This window comes from Urocitellus parryii, chromosome 6 (genome assembly GCF_045843805.1).
Source record: "Urocitellus parryii isolate mUroPar1 chromosome 6, mUroPar1.hap1, whole genome shotgun sequence".
Taxonomy (NCBI): Eukaryota; Metazoa; Chordata; class Mammalia; order Rodentia; family Sciuridae; genus Urocitellus; species Urocitellus parryii.
In genome coordinates, this window is record NC_135536.1 from 185,038,081 (window position 1) to 185,060,907 (window position 22,827).

Sequence of the window (22,827 nt, forward strand, 5' to 3'; positions counted from 1 at the left end):
TGTATTCTAATGCCTTCATCATTATAATTAATTTAATCCAGAACTTTTAGTCTTTTTGGAATTTGTGTTTATATAGTAAGAGGAAGTGGTCCAGCTTGTTCTAGTTATGCCAGCACCATTTCTTAAATAAATCATCTTTTCTCTTTTGCATTAAAATTTCATGATTTTTATAAATAAGTTTCTTTATTGTATCTATTTCTGGACCTGTTTTTCTAGTTCACACATCTGTTTGTCTATACTTATGTTAATATATGATCTTGTATTCTAATGTCTTTATAATAAATTTTTACTGTCTCAGAAGACAAATCCTCCATTTTTCTTGACTATTTCTTGGCCAGTCTTCTGAGATCCTTATTTTTCCATATGAACTTTAATGTTACCCTCCCCAAAATGTATTGATATTCTGACTGAAATCTAATAAAAATGATGTAGTCATTTGGAAAAGATTGACATTTTTTTCATAATTAGTCTTTTCCATTTTTTCCTATTCTGGGCTCAAATCCAGGGCCTTGCACATGCTAGTAAGTGTTCTTCCACTAAGTCACATCTCTAGCCTGATAATTATCTTTTCTAGACAAGAACTTTCTACTGACTTGGCACCTATGCATTCTATTTCTGTTTTTTTTTGTTTTTATCTTTAAATTTTTAATATTTATTATTAGATTAATTTATCTAAAGTAAAATAATATTTCTATGTTTATCCTGAATCATTAGGAACTTTAAATCCCAGGGACTCAGGGATTAGAGGCATACACCACCATGCCTGGCTGTTTATTTTAAAAGTTAAATTTTTTTTTTTTTAGTTGTGATTGACCTTTATTTATTTACTTATATGTGGTGCTGAGAATCAAACCCAGTGTCTCACACATGCCAGGCAAGCACTCTACCAACTGAGCCACAACCCCATCCCCTATTTTAAAACTTAAAGTATAAAGTGTGTATACTTTTAAAAATGTGAATATACACAAATGCTTCACTTTTCCTAAACATAATAAATCATTTATATTTTTATTAAAAAGCAGTAATACATGCAATTTTATAATATACTTTTTTTAAATATTAATTTTTTTAGTTGGACACAATATCTTTATTCCATTCATTTATTTTTATGTGGTACTGAGGAACGAACCCAAGGCCCTGTGCGTGCTAGGCGAGTGCTCTACTGCTAAGCCACAATCCCAGTCCTTACAATATCTTTTCAACAATCAAGCATGAACATCTTTCCATGTCAATACAGTGAAATCTTTCTCCTTTGAAATAGCTGAATGGTTTCTTATTGTACTGCAATTAACTGCAATTTAACTTTCTTTATTAACAACTGTATAAGTCATTTCACCTGTTGTTTGCTACTACAAGTGTTTTGCTGAATTCCTTTAGAGTCTTCTGACTGTATCCATGGTATATCCTGGACATTTGCCTGTCTCAGAGGATGTGCATATTTAATATGTAAATCAATAATGCGAACTTGTCCTCCCAGAAAGATTATTTCAGTTTACAGCTCAGAGTGTGTCTGGATCTAATCTCTCCTTTTCTTCTGGTTCTTTAGAATTTTCACACTGATTAACCGAGAGTGGAACATCTGAAGAGATGCAAGCAAGAAAAAGAAATTAAACCAGGTGGGTAGTCATGCTGTTCATGCCACTCTACCATAGCTTCACAATTTTTGCCTGGATACCTTTATTCTTTTTCAAGAAAGAAAACAAATAGGTTTCAAATGAAATTAGAGAAGAATTTTGGTCTCACGAAGAAAAGGCAGGATGGCTCTTTTCAGAAGTTATATAACTTCATGCCGCAATTTCACAGGCATGGTTCCATTTACAGGCAGTTTCTTTATAGCATCAGAAAGACTACCTCTGGTGGCCTGATGGGTTTCTTCAGCCATGTACATGAGCAGATGGAGTCATACACAAGAGTTATGAGCAACTTTGGGTGTGACGCCAGATTTTTTCTCTACCTAATATTTGTTGTAAAGCTATTTTTACAAAGACCAGGACAAATAATAGGAATTTTCATTGTAAGGCTGTGTTAGAGAAACCAAAGCAACAAAACCCAGCCCAAAGAAATGAGCATGACCCAGCAGTATGGTGAGAAGGGATGGTGCAGGTCCTTTCCATGTGGAAACAGTTCCATCTGGAGCAGTTCATCCAGCCTGCCAGGAAGTATGGCCACCTTGGGTCAGTGTTCATAGTTTTATGCTATCTAAATGCTTCTGGCATAAGTTAGTAATTTTAAATCCAAGGTAACATGATAGCTAGCTTTTCATCTAAAGCACTTCTGTGAATCTGGTAAATCTCTGCCTTGTCATGTTGGGAGTACAGGGTCCAGGGTCCACGGAGGTCTTCTCACCCACCCAGGCATTCATGGATGTAACCATTAAGGACATCAGAACCAAAGGCCACACAGCTAGCGTACACCTGCCTGGGTCTTTTCCATAGCTAGAATCGTCGCAAATATGCCAGCAAGCCTGGGGAAGAGTTTTTCTCTGAAGAGCTTGTCAGCCCATTGCGCTTTTGTGCCTAAATTAAGGAGTGTGTGTGGAGAGTGGACTTGACGTTTTCTGTCTTCAGCACTGGGTCAGAACAGTGAAGCTCTGTCTGGTGTGCAGCTTGGTGTAGATTCCTGCTGTGGCCTAGAGAAGTGCTTCTCATTTGTGCATTTATTCAGCAGTGTTTATAGAGCATCTCCTGGGAACCGGACTCTGCAAACCAGAGCAAAGTGGCAGACACAGTCTTTACCCACGAAGCTAATGGTCAGTAGATGAGTGACAGTTGCCTAGGTGCAGAGGGGACTGAGACCAAAAGGCATGCTAGAGATGGCCTGGATTGGAATGGGCCAGAGCAAGGCTGCGGGCCTAGTGGCAGCATGGGAACAGCCTGGGGGCTGGAAAGGGCACACGCTCCCCAGGAACCACACGTGCTTCTCGGGGCTTCACAGTGCAGAACAGAGGCCATGGCTAGAGTTGAGTATTCAGGTGGCTACGAATGAGTCTGGGCTTTATCTTGTCAGCTCTAAGTGTGAAAGTCACTGGATATTTTTAGAGGAGAGAGGTGTGAGTGAGTAGGGCTTAGAAAGGAAACTCTCTGGGTAATAGGCTAAGTAGAGTCCCAGCCTCTTCCCTGACTACTCTCGTTACCTCTCTTCTCAGTGTCTCTGTCACTCCTTTTCTTGGACCTTCAAGAAGGCAAAGATCAGGGCCTGAGAGCAGATAGTGTCCTTGCAGATGAGCAAGGGGGTGATGGTAGGTGGGTGGGGAGAGGCATCCAATGTAAAGCAAAGATTACTGGTGGCCTTGGACAGTCATTTCACAGTGTGAGCATCATCTGTTGAAGAGCAGAGGAAGTATTACCTCCTCCTCTTGCCTTTTATAGTAGTTACTTTACATGTCCAACTGGGGCTTCCAGAGGAATCTCTCTGCCTTTCTTGCCATGAAATTATTTGTTGAAACTCTCAAGAAGATACTGGGGTCCTATAGCTGTAACTTTGTCCTGTGACAAGGTGAAGAGGAAGCCTTGGCCTTGAATCAGTACATAGCTCTTCCTCCCTACAGCCTGCAGTGATCAGACTGCAGGTGGGAGGAAGGAAACACTGACTGAGGATCAGGTATATACTCAGCCACACTCACAGGCAGAAGAGCTTCTAGAACTACTATTTGTTTAAACCATATGCCAAATATTATGATAAATACTTAAATACTTTAAAATCTCCTTTAGGACTGGGGATGTAGCTCAAGCGGTAGTGCGCTCGCCTGGCATGCATGCGGCCCGGGTTCGATCCTCAGCACCACATACAAACAAAGATGTTGTGTCCGCCGAAAACTAAAAAAATAAATAAATAAATATTAAAAAAATTCTCTTTCTCTCTAAAAAAAAAAACTCCTTTAGTTTAGTCTTATGAAGTACATATATATTATTTTATAGATGTATTTTATAGACAAGGAAACTGAGACTCAAAGACATGAGACCACTTGCTCATGGTGACACAGTTAGGAGGACGTGGAAGAGCTGGAGTCTGGATCCTGTGCTCTGACCCCTGTGCATAGAGCTTGCTATTCTGCTGGCCTCCTGCAGACCTTTCAGACATTGTGGAGGCCACAGAGAAATGGGGGACAGCTCCTCTGTTCTCTTCCAAAACTCGAAAATTCTGTGCAGGGCCACTGGCCACTACTGATCTGGAACAGTTATGGAGGCAGCATGTCCATGTAGCGTTTCTGCAGTCAGTCCTTTTCTCCAAGTGCATAAAGGATTCTACCTTCCCACCTGTGGGCTAACTGCCTGGCAGCAAGGAATGGGCTTGCTCATGTCCCTGGTCATTTTCCTTCTCACCTGAGCAGAGAGAGTAGGCCATGCATACAGGGGAAGCCTGTTGAGAGTCCCTCCCTGAGCCTGCTGCCACCTGTTCTAACCTGGCATGCACATGAGGGTGCTCCTCATCTCCCCGAGGAGCCAGGGCCATGAGGAGAGGGCTCCTTTGAGAGGAGCTAGTGAAACTAGCGGAGAGTGGAGGTGAGAACCTGCTGGACTGAACATTCTTCCCAGGCCCAGATCTTGAAAGGACTGAGACTGTGTTCACAGCAAGCCATTAAAGAATCTTCTCAGTAGAATCAATGTGATCAGAATGTCTGTGTTTACCCATGGCAGTCTACAGATTTAACGTAATCCCTATCAAAATTCCAGTGGCATTTTTTGCAGAAGTAGAAAAAATCCTAAAATTCATATGGAACCATAATAGACACTGAATAACAAAATAGTCTTGAGCAAGACGAGCAAAGTTGGAGGCATTCTGATTTTAAATTAGGGTGATAAGGAAACTAGTAATCAAAATAATGTGGTATCAGCATAAAAACAAACATACAATCCAATGGAACAGAATAGAAAGTTCAGAAATAAACTCATGCATGTACAATCAACGAAATATTTGACAAAGGTGCCAAAAATACACAATGGGAGGAAGGAAAGTCCCTTCAATAATTGAGAATACTGGATATCCACACACACAAAAAACCCACATTAAATCCTGATCTTACGCCATACACAAAAAATTAACTGAAAATGAATTAGAATTTTAAATTTAAGATCTGGAACCATTTTCCCCTATGTTTTCTCCAAATTCCTAGGAGAAAATATAGGGGAAATCTCCATGGCCTTGTTTTGACTATGATTTTTTGGACATGACACCAAAAGCACAGGAGAAAAAAAAAACCAAAACCAAAGCAAGTGTGACTCCACCAAACTGGAAAGTTTTTATGCAAGAAATGAAGGGCAACTGGACTGAGAAAAAAATATTTGCAAACACTATATCCAAATGTGTTTAATATCCAAATATATATAAGGAACTTATATAATTCAATAGCAAAAGTAACTCAGTTAAAAAATGGGAAAGGACTTAAGTAAATGTTTTTCTAAGGAAAATAGCAGGTATTTGAAGAGGCACTTGACATCACTAATCATTAGGGAAATGCTAACTAAAAGTACAGTGAGGTGTCGCCTCATACCTGCTAGAGACTGCTATCTTTAAAACATCAAAAGCTAGGCTATGGGTGAGTGGTGGTGCATGCCTATAATCCCAGCAGCTCAGGAGGCTGCTGAGGCAGGAGGATTGCAAATTCAAAGCCAGCCTTAGCAATTTAGCAAGGCCCTAAGTAACACAGTAAGACCCTGTCTCTAAATGAAATACAAATAAAAGAGCTGGGGAGGTGGCTCAGTGGTTGAGTGTTCCTGGGTTTAATCCCCATACCGCCCCCCCCCCCAAAAATCAAAAGCTAAATATTGAGGAGGAAAGAGGAAAGAGCACACATATACATTGTTGGTGGAAATGTAAATGAATACAGCCATCATGGAAAATAGGATTGAATTTCCTCGAAAAATTAAAATTTCAATCTGTGATTTACAAATTCTACTTCTAGGTATTTATCTAAAGGAAATAAAAATCACTGTCTTAAAGCCATATCACTGTGGATACAGCCCAGTGGTGGAGCACTTGCCCAGCATTTGTGAGACTCTGGGTTCAATCCCAGCACTACCACAAAGAAAAACAAAACAAAACACTGAAGAGACACCTGCACTCCCATTTCACTGCAGTGTCACTCACAATAATCAGAATGTGGAAACTACAACCTAAGTGTCCATCAACAGATGAATGGTCATAGAAAATGTTGTTTTAAAAAAGAAGGAAACCCTGCCATTTGTACCAACATGGATGGACATGGAGGGCATTATCCTAATGAAATAAGCTAGAAAGAGAAATACTGCATGATTTCATTTCTATATAGAATCTAAAGAAGACACTCATAGAAACAGAGGTAGGAGGGTAGTTCCAGGGGCTGGGTAAGGGTGACATGGATGATAGTGATCAAAATGTTAAACTTGGGGCCAGGGTTGTGGCTCAGTGGTAGAGTGCTTGCCTAGCATGCCTGAGGCACTGGGTTTGATCATGGCATCACATAAAAATAAACATATAAAGGTATTGTGTCCATCTACAACTAAAAAATTATTTTTAAAAAATGTTTAAATTTACAGTTATAAGATGAGTGAATTCTGGATACCTAATATACAGTGTGGTAACCATAGTTAATAATAATATATTGTGGGGCTGGGATTGCGGCTCAGTGGTAGAGTGCTCGCCTACCATACACGAGGCACTGGGTTCGATCCTCAGCACCACATAAATGTAAAATAAAGATGTTGTGTCCATCTAAAACTTAAGAATAAATATTTAAAAAATAATAATATATTGTGTACTTGATATTTGCTGAAAGTATAGATCTTAAGTATTCTCACATTTAAAAAAGGTAGATGTGAGATGATAGATATGGTAATTAACTTGATTGTGGTAATCATTTCACAGTGTGTACACATATCAAAACATCGTGCTTTGAATATATAAAATTTTTACTTGTAAATTATACTTTAATAAAGCTGAAAAAAATTTAAAAATCTGCCTGATTCACTGGAAGTCATTAATCAAACCCTGAGCTGTTGTGTCAGCCCAAAGGATACGGTTATTCTTTTAGCATGTAAATAAGTGCTAAGTGCTCTTATGCCAAACCCAGGGCTGGACTTTTATATGCAGTGTCTAAATAAGTAAAGTAGAAAAGGAAGGCTCTTGGAAATGACATCATTTGGCCAAACAAAGCTGGAAAGGGGCACAACCAAGTTTTCATTCTAGTCTTTTTTTTTTTTTTTTTAGCTCCACAACTTTTATTTTTTCAACAACACCCAAGGTACTTCTCAAGGTACTACCACCTTTTATTGTGCATCTTTTCTGAGCCAGGAGTTGTTGTTATTATTATTATTATTTTAACTGTAAATGAACACAGTATTTTATTTGCTTTTGTGTGGTGCTGAGGATTGAACCCAGTGCCTCACACATGGGAGGCAAGCACTCTGCCACTGAGCTACAACCCCAGCCCAGCGTTATGTATTCATTATTTCAAATTCTGTTACAACCTTGCATAGAATTATTCTTCCCATTCCACAGATGAAGAACTTGAAGTTCTGAGAACTTAGGAATGTCGCCTTAACTAAGTAATGAAGCCTGGATTTCCACTGTCTCATGAGACAAGAATGGGCTTTCAATTCTTCCTCTCTACTTCCTCTATTCCTTACCTCTCCAGGTTCTTAGAAGGAAATGTCTAAAAAAAAAAAAAAATGCAGTATTTTCTTCAATCTCACAAAAGCCCCTTGAGTTGGGGATTACTGGTAACTGTTTTACAAATGAAGAAACCAAGCCCCAGACAGGTTCAATGGTTTGCTCAGCATTACCCAATCAGTATCCGATGGAGCCGCGGTGCAGGCAGCCTCTGATTCACAGTTCACTGTGCTCCCACACCCTCTCAGCACCACCTCCTTGCAGTTGGGGTAGAATCTCCAGCCTTATTTCTCTCTCTAGTAGTCCCAGGATGTGGAAGGCATTTTCAGCTCTTGAATTTCCCTCTTCTGGTCTACCCTGCCTCCGGCCGGCCCCTCGGCTAAGATTCCTCTCCTCTGTTGGCAGAGCAAGGTCTCACTGGCAGGAAGCTGCCTTGAGGTTGGAACTCTCCTGCTGCTTATCAGTAAAGCCTTTGGGCCTTGCCCTATGGTAGCTTCCCAAGCCACCAGGCTCACATGCTGTTCTGACTCAGGGCCCCTGGGAATCCCCTGGATGCAGATGTTCACGGTGACTAGGATGCAGCCATCAGCTCTAGGACTGTTTTCCTGGCCAAGGCCAGTGTAGGAGGGCAAACCTGTTCCAGCTTCTGTGGGAGAGTGGGCCGGTCAAGTGTGGCCTAGAACTGGGGTTTTAAGCAGAGGTTTATGGGTAAGCATTAAGGATTCAAGGGCTCCCTGTAATTATGGGCACAGCTTTGTATGTACATATATATATACTTTCTAGGCAAAGTGTCCCTAACTTTTCTCAGAGTCTCCAATATGCCTGTAACCTCCGACTTTTCAGAATCAGAGAGAACCCAAGTGTCGTAGGCTACTATGTCCTCTTGCACACTAGCCTCCCATCCCAGAAGCCGGGCTCTTGGGAGACTACACAAGGCCTCTGGATCTTTCTGTTTAGTGGTGAACTGAGATAAATTACCTAATATTATTGAAGCTTACAGGAGTCCCATGGAATGTCCCAAAGTCCAGCCATGAAATTGCACCATGCAGCCCGTTTCATCTCCCTGAACATATGAGCTTTCTGGTTTTCTCCAGAGGGGCTGCCTCCTTCGCCAGCCCCTAAACCCCACTGGCCCCAGTCCTAGGCAGCAAGAGTGGTGCTGAGAGCTGCAAGCCAGCATGGCTTGCTTTGCCAGGCCCCACTCAGCACCCTGTGCATGCTGTCTCTTTTAATCCTCATGTGCCCCTGTATGCCTGAGGCCGTTATTTTACACATGGGGAAACTGAGGCATGGAGAGCTTGAGTGACTCTCCAGAGATCACACAGCCACTGAGTCATTCAGTGGTGTCTGGCTCAAGCACAGGAGCTTAACTTCCAAGCTTTGGGATGAAAGTCAAGGGCAATTTTAAGAAAAACTAAAGCAGAAAAAGTATGGAGTTGGCTGGTGTAGGGCATATAGCCCTGTATCGTGACATCAAGAGCATTGCCTGGTGTCACAGTTGGCACAAAAACTCATGTGGTGAAATCACTGAGGAGGGTTAGTGGGTAATACATTAACACACCCAGTGCAGGACATGAGAACAACGTTTCTCCATTGCCTCTCAGGGAAGCATTTCTTACAGCTTTATTGAGGTAGAACTCATGTTGCAGTTCAGTGGCTTCACTGTGTTCAGACGGTGCGGTCATTGCCACAGTTGACTTCAGCATGTTGTCCTCACCCACAAAGAAACCCGCCTTCTTCGCCAGCCCCTAAACCCCACCAGCCCCAGTCCTAGGCAGCCACCAGTCCACTGTCTGTCTCCAGATGAGGCTTTGATACCCACAGGAGTGATGGGTGGGAATCTTGGTGCTCAAGTGCCTCGTTCCCCAGGGCATAATTAGACAAATGGAATTTGACTCTAAAGTATTTTATAAATGGATTTATTAGCCAAGAAACTATAAGCGTGTCTCTGATATGCCTTAATTTGGGGTTGACACAGGCAGGAGGCAAGTTTTTTTCAGAGTAATTTCTACCTGTTAACGTCTCCCGTCAAGCTGGCTCTGCTCAGTGAGCAGCTGTAAGGTGATGCCAGTTTTGTGGGGCCACCTTTCTGCACTGGCATCAGAACCAGTGGTGGTTCAGCACAGGCTCTTCTTTCTGTCATCTGAATCCCTGGCTCAGGTTCTTGCCCTGTGTTGATGTGAAGGGCACCCGCCCAACATTCTTTGAAATTCAGGCAACAGCACAGGGAGGATCCTGTGAGGCACCTGGGGGACATGAAACTGCACCCTCTCTTGAGCCCTTTCACGTTGGCAGACTCACTGTATGTTCACCTGGCTCATCGATTTTTTTGTTCTTTTAGAAAACACTTCCTGGGCACTACACACCCAGCAGCGTGCGAGGTGCTCCAGAGGGGCTCTGAAAGGTCATCTTCCAGGCAGTTAAGGTCAGAATAGCCAAGATGAGAAAAGCCACAGCGGGAGGGATTTGGTAACAAGACAATCCTCTGACAAAGATGCGGCAGAGGCAGTGTCATCCACTTCAGGGCAAAGCCATTGCTAGAACACACCACCCTAAAGAATGGATAGTGAATTAGGATTGAGGAAATGCAAGTTCAAATCTTGATTCAAGCATTAACCAATTAGAGGATTGTGGGTGGTCCACACCACCTTCTGAGCCCTGGACTCTCCACTTTGAGGATTAAATAATGCAGTGCCTCTAAAAAAGTACCTTCAAGGTCATGGCTGAAATCAGTACCTACTTAGTAAAGTGGAAAGAATGACTGACAGAATGAAGGAAAAGTTTGTAATTTTCAGTGGTAGAGCATAACTCTAGCAGGCCAGCCTACTAGACCTTCTCTTTTTTTCCCCAGTCAGGACCTTCCTACCACTTCAGCCACTTTGAGCTCACCTTTTTCAAGGGCTTCCACTTCCTCTGATTGTACCAAGAGAGTATTGCCTTGGGGGCCTTGGGCCTAGTAGCCAGCCACTCCTTCACTTTGAATCTAGGTTCCAGTTCATTCTACCTAGGTATAAAGTGGGTCTAATTCTACAAGGCCACTGTGAAACTTAAATAAGGTGATACATGAAAAGCATTTGTCACCATATTAAGTGTATGTATATATATCATATAAATGAAGCCATTTCTACTTAATTTGTTTTTCTAAAATTTTAAATAATTTATAGTAATTATTTTATTACTGTCATTGCTATTTGTACGGTCAGGAGCCAGAACTCAGTTTTTTTTTTTTTTGGGGGGGGGGCGCACATGCGTGCGCTCGTGTGTGTATGTGTGTGTGTGTGTGTGTGTGTGTGTGTGTGTGTGTGTGTGTTTTGTTTTGTTGTAGTGCTGAGGATCAAACCCAGGGCCTCATTCATGTTAGGCAAATGCTCTACCACTGAGCTACACCCCTGGCCCTCAGATGGTTATTTTAGTCATTGAGAGAGTGCCATAGTTCTTAAATTCTTATTTTCTTGGCCAGTTTGTTATTCATTAATTCATTCATAGACTTATTTCTGTTGAACTAGGAGAACCGTTGCCTGGCAGTTCCATGAAGACTCAGTATCAGGAGGGTGGTGGCTGAACCAAGGACTCAGGAATCTTATGTAAACTGTGTTAACGTGGGCCAAAGGTGCAGGTGACATCTCTGGTCTGCTTGAGTAGTAACAGTTCTTGACTTGCAAACATTGCTATTCCAAAATCCAAGGGAGGTGATTATTTAATTATTTACTGATATGGTGTTTTTAGGATTCTGAACCTTACTTCTGCCTGGAAGTATAAAGAAAAGGAGAATTTGGGTTCTTCTTCAACTTAACAGAAAGATCCCAACCCTTTCTGGCATTGCCCTTGGGCACACAATGTTTGTGCCTATGAGACCCCCTCATTGCCTCTGAGGTGTCACGCACTTTACACTAGAGAGCAGCCTCTGAGAACTGGCAATGGAAGGAAGCATTGAAGGGTTCCGTTGGAAATGTCAGTGAGGGTAAATCAAAATGAGAGCAAAATCCGGAGTGTGCCCTTGTTCTCCAGGTCCCCAAAAGATCCCCAGCCATGGTCAGTCCTCTCACTCTCTCTCCTGCTCACTGCTCCCCAGTCCTGTGGCCTCCTTGTTCATCTTATGAATGCCAGGCATGCCCTGCATGGCTCCCCACTCACTTCCTTCAGGTCCCTGCACCAGTGTCACCATGATCTATTAGAGAGACTCTCTGTCCTCAGTGGAAAATCTCACTCTCCTGCCTTATCCTCTGTTTTAAGTCATCTTTTCATCACTCACCAAAAGACTTGACAAGAACAGTGCAGAAGTGGAGAAGTTTTTTTGCTCACTGTTTCAGAAGTCTCGGTCCATAGATGGCTGATAACTCCGGGCCTGAGGTGATGCAGAACATCGTGGCAGAAGGGCATGGTGAAGGAAAGCAGCTCAGGACATGGCAATCAGGAAGCAGTGAGAGAGCTCCACTCACCAGTGACAAAATAAACCCCCAAAGACATGCCTCCAGTGATCTAGCTCCTCTGGCCACACCCTACCTGCCTATAGTTACCACCTAATTAATCCTTGTTAGTGGATCAGTCCATTGATTAGGTTACAACTTTCATAATCTGATAATTTCACCTCTGAAAATTCTTGCTTTGTCTCATACATGAGCTTTCTGGGGAAACCACATATCCAAACCATAATATTCCACCCCTGCTCCCCGAAAGCTCATGCCTATCTCACAATTCAAAATACAAATCTCATTCATTTCCAGGAGTCCCCACAGTCTTTAACACTTCCAGTATAACCCAGAAGTCCAAGTGCAGAGTCTCTAAGGACTCAAGGCAAACTCTAAGCAATTAGAGTCCCTGTAAAAATCAAAAGCAAGTTACATGTATCCAATATATATTGGCACAGAGTAAACATTTCCATTCCACCAGTGTGGCCCCACCCCCATGTCCTTGCTGTTTGTAGCCCATGTGACCTCTCTCTTTGCTTGTTTCCTGCTCAATTTCTTGCAGTTTTCCTCAATTGACATCCGATGGTACTGGCATCTCTTAATTTGAGGGGTCTCCATTGCAGCTTCAGCTTCCTTTCACATGTATTACCCTCTCAGGTGCTGCCCACAGGGATTCCTACACTGCTCTACTTTGCCTGGCCTTCCAGGCCTTCCTTTGAAATCTCAGTGGAAGCCTCCATGATCACCTAAATCCAGCATTCTGCATTCCTGCAGGACCAGCATCATGTGGTTGGCACCAAGGTCTGCCACCATCTCAAGCAGTAGCCAAGCCTCCTGGAACCATGGCTGCAGCAGCCCCTGAATGCCTGGGCGGCTGGGCGTGGTGAGACAACTTCCCAGGCCCCCATGTGCAGGCAGGGTGCCCTGCTGTCTCTTCTCAAGTTACTTTTACATTCTTGAGCCTAAGATGGGTATGGTCTTGCCAATTCCTGAGATGCCCCTTTGCTTTCCTTTTTTCTTTAGTGGCTGAGATCTCTTTAACAACCACAGCTTTTTAGCCACAGTTTATACTGTTTTTGGAACCCAGGGATACTTTACCACTGAGCTAAATACCTAGCCCTTTTTATTTTATTTTTTTATCTTGAGATAAGGTCTCACTAATTTGCTTAGGGCCTTGCCAAGTTGCTGAGGCTTTTCTTGAACTTGTATTCCTCCTGCCTCAGCCTCCCGAGTTGCTGGGATTACAAATGTGTGCCACCGCTCCTGGCTTTACATGCGCTTTTTTGGCCAGACTGCAAGTTTTCAGATCTTTCTGCCCTGCTTTCTACTCTTGATTTTCACAGTAAACTTAGCTAAAAGCTCTGCCACTGTGTGAATTCTGTGCTGCCTTGAAATTTTTTTTTGCCAGAATAATTTCTCCATCACCTTTAAATTCAACCTCATATGAAGTCTCAGGACACAGACAAAATGTGGACAGTTTTTTTTTTTTTTTTTTTTTTTTTTGCTAGAATGTAATATGAAAAGCCGCTAGTCCAATTTCCAGTAGAAGTCCTCCTTCTCTTCTGAAACCTCATGAACTCAGTCTTCACTTCCACAGTTCTCTCAGCCTTCTGGTCTTCTGAGCTTCCACCAGAATCTCCTCTTAAACTCCACTGACAACATTCTACAGTTTTTCCAGCTTACATCTCTAAACTTTTCAAAATTCCTCCCCCAAATTACAAAAAGCTCCAAAAGCTTCTGAACCACATGGTCAATTTAGTAATAGCAACAATCTCATTTCTCAGTACCAGTTTCCGTTTTAGTCAGCTTTTTGTCGCTGTGATCAAAAGACCTGACAAGAATAGCATAGAAGAGAAACATTTAGTTTGGTTTACAGTTTCAGAGGTCTCAGTCCACAGACAGCCAACTCCATATCTCTGGGCACGAGGTGCTGCAGAACATCATGGCATAAGGGCATGGTGGAGAAAAGCAGCTCTGGACATAGCAATAAGGAAGCAGAGAGAGAACTTTGCTCAACAGATAACAAAAAATAAACCCCAATGGCATGCCCCCAGTGACCCAACTTCTCCAGCCTGCCATTACCACCAATTAATCCATATCAGTGTATTAATACATTGATTAGGTTAAAGCTCTCATAACCGATCATTTCACCTCTAAACTTTCTTGCATTGTCTCATACATGAACTTTTGGGGGGCACCTCATACCTAAACCATAATACCCTCCATAATACTCTTGCTGCCTAATATTTTGTTTATTGGTTGGTATGAGTCGCTCTGCCAGCATATGAACTTCATGAAGGTGGAGTATGTTTTGTTCACTGCCAAACAATTAATATAAAGGAAGAGAATTTTAATTCCTTAAAATTATATGAATGCCTGCACCCTGGAGCCCCCATGTATGTTGTGTAGATGGATTCAATACCTTTATTTTATTTATTTCTTTAATATGGTGCTGAGGATCGAACCCAGTGCCTCACATGTGCTAAGCAAGCACTCTACCACTGAGCTACAACCTCAGCCCTGATTTTTAAGTTTTTAAAGATTTATATACAGTATACTGAAGTGGTCTTTCTCATCAGCTCTGTGGGCTATTACTCTCCCTTTAGTAATAGGCTGACAAGAGCCGTGATCCTGAGCTAGTGTTACACACACACCCATCCCCACCTGTCATTGGGAGAATAACTGGAAGGAGTGTCCCATCACCACAACCTGTGAAGAGGTAAGGATTTTTGAGCTGATCTCCCTTGCTAGGCCGTGAACTTCTCTCAAGGACCTGGCTTTGTATCCATGGTGTTCTAAGCCTGATACTGATTGAGTGATCAGTAAAATTTTGTTGAATGAATTAATATTATAGAAATAGTATCTGATTTTCATTATCCACATTATATTTATGGGATGCTCTTTATAGAATTCTAGAAAAATTAGAGAGGAAGCCCTGAGACAGAAGTAAATAGAGGTTGCTCTAGTTATCCACTGCTGCATGACACATCACCCCCATGGTATAAAACAATAGCAGTAATTCATTCTCTCTCTGTGGATGAGGGGTTTGGCACAGATTGACTAGATAATTCTGGCTTCAATCTCTCATGCAGTTGCAGTTAGATAGCAGCCAGGGTTGGAGCAGTGAGGGGCCTGTGTAGCAAGGCTGGCCAGTCTCTCTCCATACCAGCTCAGGCCTTCTCCACGTGGTCACCTCAGGGGCTAGTTTGGGCTTCCTCACAGCATGGCAGCCTCAGATTTCCAACATGCAACTGAACCTTCAAAGGCAGGTGTCCCACCGAAGAACCAGGTGGAAACTTCATTTTAGAAGTCACACAGCATCTCTCACATTGCATTTTATTTGTTAGAAATTACTCAGAGTCTGCAGATACAGTTCAGGGGTAGAGTATTTTCCTAGCATGTTCAAAGCCCTGGGTCCAGTCCCTAGTACCCAAGGGAAAAAAAGAAGAAAAAGCTAGTTACCAAGTCTGGCTTGTTCAAAGAGATTCAAGTTAGTTTCCACTCTTTATTTATTTATTTATTTTTAAATTATAAATGGACACAGTGTCTTTATTTTTACTTTATGTGGCTCGAACCCAGTGCCTTACTCATGCTAGGCAAGTGCTCTACCTCTGAGCCACAACCCAGCCCTCCATTCTTTTTTTTTTTTTTTTTTTTTTTAATTTTTGTAGTTGTAGATGGACAGAATGCCTTTGTTTTCTTTATTTATTTTTATGTGGTGCTGAGGATTGAACCCAGTGTCTTTCACGTGCTAGGCAAGCACTCTGTCACTGAGCTACAGCCCCAGCCCAGTCTCCATTCTTTTGACAGAGAAGTAACAAAGAATTTATAGACATGTTTCAAAGCTATCACAGAAGTGGCAGTTTAACCCTTCATTCACACTTGAACCCCTGAGATTGAAGGGGAAGACCTGTGCCCTGTGGCACTCAGCCTGGCACCCGCTGAGTGGAGCTCAGCCTGCCCCTAGGCTTTTGGCAGGCCTATTTGGAAGTGATCTCACATTCCCTTCCTGCCCCTCCCTTCACAGTAGATGAAGGCTGCCACTCTCTGGGAACTCTGCTTTGTAGGTGAGTCCCTTAGGTAATGTGTAAAATGGCAGCAGGCCTGAGGAGACCCAGCGTGCCTGGCCACCAAGCAGTAGTCCAGTGGAACTGTTCTTTGTTCCCGAGACTCCACAGAAGCACATGCTGTCATGGATGAAAGTTTGCACCATGGTTCCAGTCCCCAGCCCTATATAAAACAATAATCTGTCCTGCCACAGGATATAGCTGGGGTGAGAGTTTTCACATGTGTACCTCAAAATAATTGTTTTTACTATTGCTGTGAAGTTTGATTCCAAAAATTTGTTGGCAGAATTCATAGGCTCAGCCCAGCATCACAAGGTTTTACTCCAGCTGCAAATCCAAAGCAGAATTTTGTATCAGTGGACAAAATGCATCTGAGTTTTGTTGTTGTTATTATTGTCTTTGTTTTGATTTTTCTTTTTGCCAACTTAGTAGAATGTTTTCTGGGGACTTCCTTGCTTTCTTGCCCTTTCTTCGTCTATGTCTTATGAGGCTGTGACTGAGGGGAAAGAAAGGCAGAAGAGGAATGTGCATGTTTAACAAACCCTTACTGGATGCCACACACATGCTAACTCAGTCCCATGCTTTGTCACATAAGAGGACAGGCTCAATCCTGCTTCACACTCTGGGTGTACAACCTCAAGCAAGCTTCTAAGCTCTCTGAGCCTCGGCTGCCTCTTCTGTAAAACAGCAATGATACTTTCTGTTTTGTTGTGTTAGTATAAAATTACAAGAGATAATGGCTGTAAGATGCTTGGCACAGCCTGGCATGGAGTAGCCCTCCCTAAAGGTGGGCTCTGATTAATCCCCACAGCCACATTTAAGGCAGCTGTCGGCCCCCGCCCCCACCCCTTCATAGAATTGTCATCAGTGCCGGGGGTTTCCCAGCAGCCGTGGGCTATGGGATAGAGGTTGGGACTCTAAAGCCCTTCCTGTGTCCACCTTATTTGCCTCCAGGTGTCTGAGCCTGGGCCTCCTTGGCCTGCAATAGTGGTAGGCAGAGGAACTCTGGAGACCTCAGGCCCTGCCAGTCCTAGAGCAGGAACATTTGAAAAATCCAAAGCCAGATTTCCACCTATGTACTCTGTGTCCACCAGACTCTGTAGAGAGCAGGGTGTAGAGAATGCTGGAGGCACGGGGGTTACTCTAGTGAAGGCCCTGAGGTCAGGAATTGAATTAGCCAGGTATGGTGCTGCACATTATAATCAGAGTAGCTCAGGAGTCTGAGGCAGGAGGTGAGCCTCCTGTTTGAGGCCAGCCTCAGCAAATAAGTGAGGCCCCAAGCAACTTAGTGAGACCTTTTTCCCTTTTTAAATATTTTTTATTGTAGATGGATATGACATCTTTATCTTTATTTGTTTATTTTTATGTGGTGCTGAGGTTCGAACCCAGGCCGCCCGCGTGCGAGGCAAGCGCTCTACCACTGAGCCACAACCCCAGCCCCAAGTCCGTTTTTCAAAATGAAGAATGAAAAGGGCTGGGAATGTGGCTCAGTGGTTTAGTATTCTTGGTTTCAGTCTATTTATTACCTACCTACTTAAATAAATAATAATGTTTGAGGAATTAAAGAGAGACCCATATGGCCAGATCAGAATGGGCCTAGAGAGGAAATGAGAGGAAAGAGTGCAAAGGGAGGTAGGGCCAGATCACTGTGGGACTTCCGGGGCTGGCTTAAGAGTTTGGAGTTTGCTCAGTATGGAATAGAAAAGCATCAGAGGTTGAATGAAGCACGGGTATCACGTGGCCCAGTTTCTATTTGAGAACATCGTTCTGGCACTGTGTAGGAATCCATCGGGGGCTGAGGGGGAGAGAAGCAGGACTGCAGTGAGGGGCTCTGCAGGGGTCCAGGTGAGAAGTCATGGGAGCCAGGTGGTGCCCGTGGAGGGGAAAGCTGGGCAGATCCAAGCTCTGTTTTCCAAGTAGGAATGACAGGACCTGGTGACAAACTGAATTGTATGTGGGTGGTGAAGGAGGAGGAGGATCAAGAACAGATCCAGGTTTCTAGCTCCAGCAGCCTGGGCGGCTGGCGGTGCCTTCACTGAGCTGGGGAGGCTGGAGGGGCGAAGGCTGGGGCTTGACAGGTGAAGCTTGCAGTGCTGATGACGTAGCCAAGTGCCACACAGAGGGGCCGTTAGTCACAAATGCAGAGTCTTAAGAGAGTCTGGAGTTCTCGGGGGTCACAATGTACACTATTTAAGGGATAGGCTAAGAACTACCCCAGGGACCACATGGAGAATAAGACTGTGGTCCTCGGGGAGGGGCTCTGACAGAAAGGTCCCCAGAGGAGGAGGCCACTGTGTAGTGGCCAGAGAGGTTGGAGGGAAGCCAGAGGGTGTGGTGTCTGGTGGCCCTCGAGGTCTGAGAAGAAGTCAGTCAGAAGAGGACAGACAGTTGACTTGGGGACTGGCAACATGGAAGTCACTGAGAGCTTTGACTGGCTCCAGCTCCCAGCCTCCCCTTCTCACCACGCCACCTCCCAAAGCAGCTGTCACTGCTACCTGCCCTGCTCTGCCTCTCTGCAGGGCTCTGGGCCTTCTAGGTGTGCAGGCCAGGGCCCAGCTGGCTGCCTCACCCATGGCCACTCTTTGAATGGGCAGCAGGCCCTGTGCTGGTGGAGCTGTGCTGATGTGTCCCTAGGGCACTAGAGAGAGCTTTGGTGCCAGCCGCCAGCGGGCTGAACATGGCAACAGCCAGCAGCCCTGCCCTGCCCTGGCTCCTCAGAACATGTGGCGCTTGGGCCCTGCCTCTTCTGCCCGTCCTAGTGCCTCTTTGGTTCTGGCCTCCCATCCCAGAGAGAAGCCGCTGCTCTCTTTGAATGTGGGGAAGCCTCAGGTGTCCACAGCCCGTTCTTCTCTCAGAGAAGCCTCACGGAGCGTTGGCCCATCCCAAGGAGGCCTCCGTCACAGCACCGAGTCGCCCTCCTGTGCTGTGTCCTCTGCAAAAGTCTGCTTGCTTTTTGTGTGTTTTTTGAAAATATTTAACTTAAAAAAAAACAGGAAATGACCTTTGAAGTATATTTGGAAAACAATTTGGAAGTGTCATGGAATCTGCCTGAGCAGTGGGGGCTACTAGCTCCGACTTGGAACACACCATGTAGCTCTTGGCAGAGTCCGGGTCTCTTCAGTTTACAAAGCTGGGGAGAATAGTAGGACCCAAGGGAACAGTGGCTTCCTGTGGAGAAACCTGACATGCCCGAGTGAGCACCTGCAGGACCCTAAGAGCCGGGGTACAGTGCATGGGTACCTTCCCTTCCATCCTGGACGTCCAAGGTCAGTCAGATGCCCCACCAGCATTCAGACCCCACAAAGGCCCCGCCTCCTAGGGATGAGGAAGAGGAGGCTTCTTTCCTTAGCAGCCCGGGAGGCTCAAGCTGAAGTGAGAGATGTCAGCCTCACTGACTCTGGGCTTTGCCTGGATTGGCTCCTGGCTCACTCTACCTTTTCTGTCATTTTAGCTCAAAGTCACCTCCTCAAGGAGGCCCTCCCTGACCATGCCACCTTTAACCAAACCATCCACACAGCAGAACACTCTCCTGTCCTTCTATCACACGTGCAAAATCTGCCACAATTGAGGAATTTACTTGTTCTTTACCTTCTTCTAGCAGCAGGCTATAAATGTCTTGTTTGGGCTCCGGTGTGTCCTACACCTGGCAAGGCATGAAGAGGATGTTAGTGGTCAGTGAATGAATGAGTTGGCAAGGCTGGGAGGGACTTAAAGCTCACATTTCAATTTTCCTTATTCAGATGTGGGGAAGGAAGCTGGGCAAGGGGAAGGGTCTCAGTGAGGCACTGAAGAAGGACCCATAGATTCTGGTCTCAATGGCACCTTTAAGCACAGAGGAAAAGCATCAGAAGGTCAGTTTCCCCAGTCTCTCCCCCCTCAAGTGGACCAGACTAATGTTCTATTAATCACGTGCTTCTTCCGCTCCCCCACCTGACCAGGCTCTGGAGCATCATTGTCTCCTAAATGTTGCTTTGTTCCCAGGTTGCTGAGGTGAGGGGAGCTGTCCAAAGTCTCCCAAGAACAGCCCAGACTACAGGAACCAGCTCCTGTTTGTCACCCTCATGTCATACAAAATGTCATGGATAGGGTACCCATGAAACAGAGCAGTGAAGGGAAAGCTGTGCTTTGCACCTGTCTGTTCACCTTCCAGGTGTTGCCCTGTGATCCTGTGGAGAGGCAGATAGGCCCTGAGGACCCCTCCTTGTGAGTGACTTAGATGCCCCTATAAAAGGCTTTCGGGGGCTGCCTCTTTTGTCACTTCTACCTCCCTCCTACATGTGAGGCACACGGTTCCTCCCCTCCGGAGGACACAACAATCAAGGCAGCATCTTGGAAGCAGACAGCAACCCTCACCTCAAAACCCCCAAATTGAGGATGCTCGCACCTCAGTCTTGGATTTCCCAGCCTTCAGAACTGAGAGAAAGAAATTCCTGTGCCTTATAAATTGTCCAGCCTCAGATATTTTGTTTTAGTGGCACAAAATGAACTAAGAGGAATTTTTCTTAAAAAGTCCATCAGTAGGAAAGAGATTAAATCATTCTACAGTAGAGAGACAACAAAATACCCTGTAGCCAATAGGAAGAACAATCTAGCTCTATAAGGACTTGGGATTTATTTCCAGTGTCTTGATACAGTCACACTACAGTGGTTTCAAGGTGATTGGAGATTGCTTCTTCTTTTTTTTTTTAATCTTTTTTTTTAAAGAGAGAGAGAGAGAGAGAGAGAGGGAGGGAGGGAGGGGAGAAAGAATTTTAATATTTATTTTTTAGTTTTCGGTGGACACAACATCTTTGTTTGTATGTGGTGCTGAGGATCGAACCCGGGCCGCACGCATGCCAGGCGGGCGCACTACCGCTTGAGCCACATCCCCAGCCCCTGGAGATTGTTTCTAAGACATATTTTTAATTGAAAAAAAGAATGATGGAAAATAAAATATTGTTTTCAATAAAAGAAAAGGGAAGGAAAGAAGGAGGGAATTTGGAGATGTCATAGACTGGAAGGATCTAAGAAAGGGCTTGCGTGGGGAAGGTGTCTGGGGTAGGCTGGGAGGATTCTGAATACTTGTGTCTTTCCTCTTGTACCCTTTGAGCTTTATGCCACTTTCACACATAGTCAAAAATTATTTGGGGGCCAAGGAGGTAGTTCAATGACAGCATGTGTGAGCTCCCAGGTTCAGTCTCCAGAACCACAATAATTAATTAATTAATTAATTAAAAATTATATGAGTAATTTATGTAAAAAAATTTTAATATAAAAGATTTAAAAATTACTCAATTTAAATATGTGATTATACAATTGAGGCTTTTTTTTTTCCACTTGACAATATATGTGAAGATTTCCTCATATCTTTATTTTTATTTATTTATTTATTTTTAAATATTTACTTATTTATTTTTTAGTTTTCGGCAGACACAACATCTCTGTTTGTAAGTGGTGCTGAGGATCGAACCCGGGCCGCATGCATGCCAGGCGAGCGTGCTACCACTTGAGCCACATCCCCAGCCCCCTCATATCTTTAAAAAATATTGCTGGGTATGGTGGCACACACCTGTAATCCCAGTAGCTTGAGAGGCTGAGGTAGGAGGATTGAAAGTTCAAGGCCTGCCTCAGCAACTTAGCAAGGCCCTAAGCAACTTAGTGAGACCCTGTCTCAAAATAAAAAATAAAAAAGACTGGGGATGTGGCTCAGTGGTTAAGTGCCCCTGTGTTTAATCCATGGTACCCCCCCCAAAATTCACAAACATCATAATACCTGAATGATACTTCATTTGAATATAAATTAGCATATTTATATATTTCTCCATTTTACAGTTGGTTGTTCTGGAATTTTAAATATTACTGCAATGAACATCTTTGTACATTTATTTTCATGTACAACTGGGATTATTTTCTTATAATAAATTATTATAAACTGACTTAATGGCTCAAGGATATTAAGAAAGTTGAGGTTTCTTGTTTCCTATTGTTAAGCCATTTTTAAAGAAGTCCTTGGTAGTTTACACTCTCAATGACAGGATTTGAGAAGAACCATTTTCTTTGTGTGACGCCCTGAGTTTCAACCCCAGCAACAAACAACAAAACAAAACCCCTAAAATGAGAGTGACCATTTGCTGGCACAAAATTCCACTCTGAGGATTCTTTCTTTTATTTTCCCATTTGCTTTTAACTTTCAAGAGCAGAATATGAGCACATACGAGCACAAATGTGTAAGAGAAATGAGAATCTGATACACTGGTGCTTTGGAACAGAGGGCTCCCAGGGCCCTGCAGGGATGGGGAGGGGGCAGCTGAGTGAGCTCCAGATGGCTTGGTGGGTGTGTTCCAGGACTGGGCTTTGAGCTTGTCAGAGTGCCCTCTCTGTGCCAGGATGGGCAGCTTTCTGTCCTGGGAAGCTTGTAGGGTCAGGCAGGGCAAAGCCCCAGGGTGTCTGTCTCGGAGTGAGGCTAGCCTTTTAGATGAGCTTGTAACTCCATCCCAAGGTATTCTCCTGGAGATACCAGACAAGAAGAGCAGCACTCTGCAGGATTCAGGCCTTTCCCAGGTCCTGAGGTGGAGACAGTTCATCATCCCTAGAGAGGTGGTGGCAGAGGGGCTGGATGGATGCCTGGATGGATAGACAGATGAAATGTGATCCTGGGAGCGGTTACAGAGCAGCTGCTCTCCCCCAGGTGCTGCTCGGAGTGTGCAGGGATGGAGCAGCCAGATCACAGCTGCTGGGACTGGTCCTGTCTGTTTGCATGGTGAGAAGCTTCCTGTTTTCATGGA

The 22,827-nt window shown here is 44.0% G+C and overlaps 1 protein-coding gene across 7 annotated transcripts in view; it reads left to right on the plus strand.

Annotated features, from left to right (window-relative positions):
* Positions 1-22,827, plus strand: part of Pkig (cAMP-dependent protein kinase inhibitor gamma) — an 89,069-nt gene that overhangs the window by 59,205 nt on the left and 7,037 nt on the right. For 6 of the 7 annotated variants that reach the window (XM_077799782.1, XM_077799781.1, XM_026383229.2 and 3 more), the window contains one exon: positions 1,547-1,616. The gene's annotated coding sequence lies outside the window, so the exon portion shown is untranslated. Of the gene's footprint in view, positions 1-1,546; positions 1,617-17,864; positions 17,909-22,827 lie in introns of those variants that run through there. The other variant, XM_026383234.2, reaches the window with a different exon arrangement.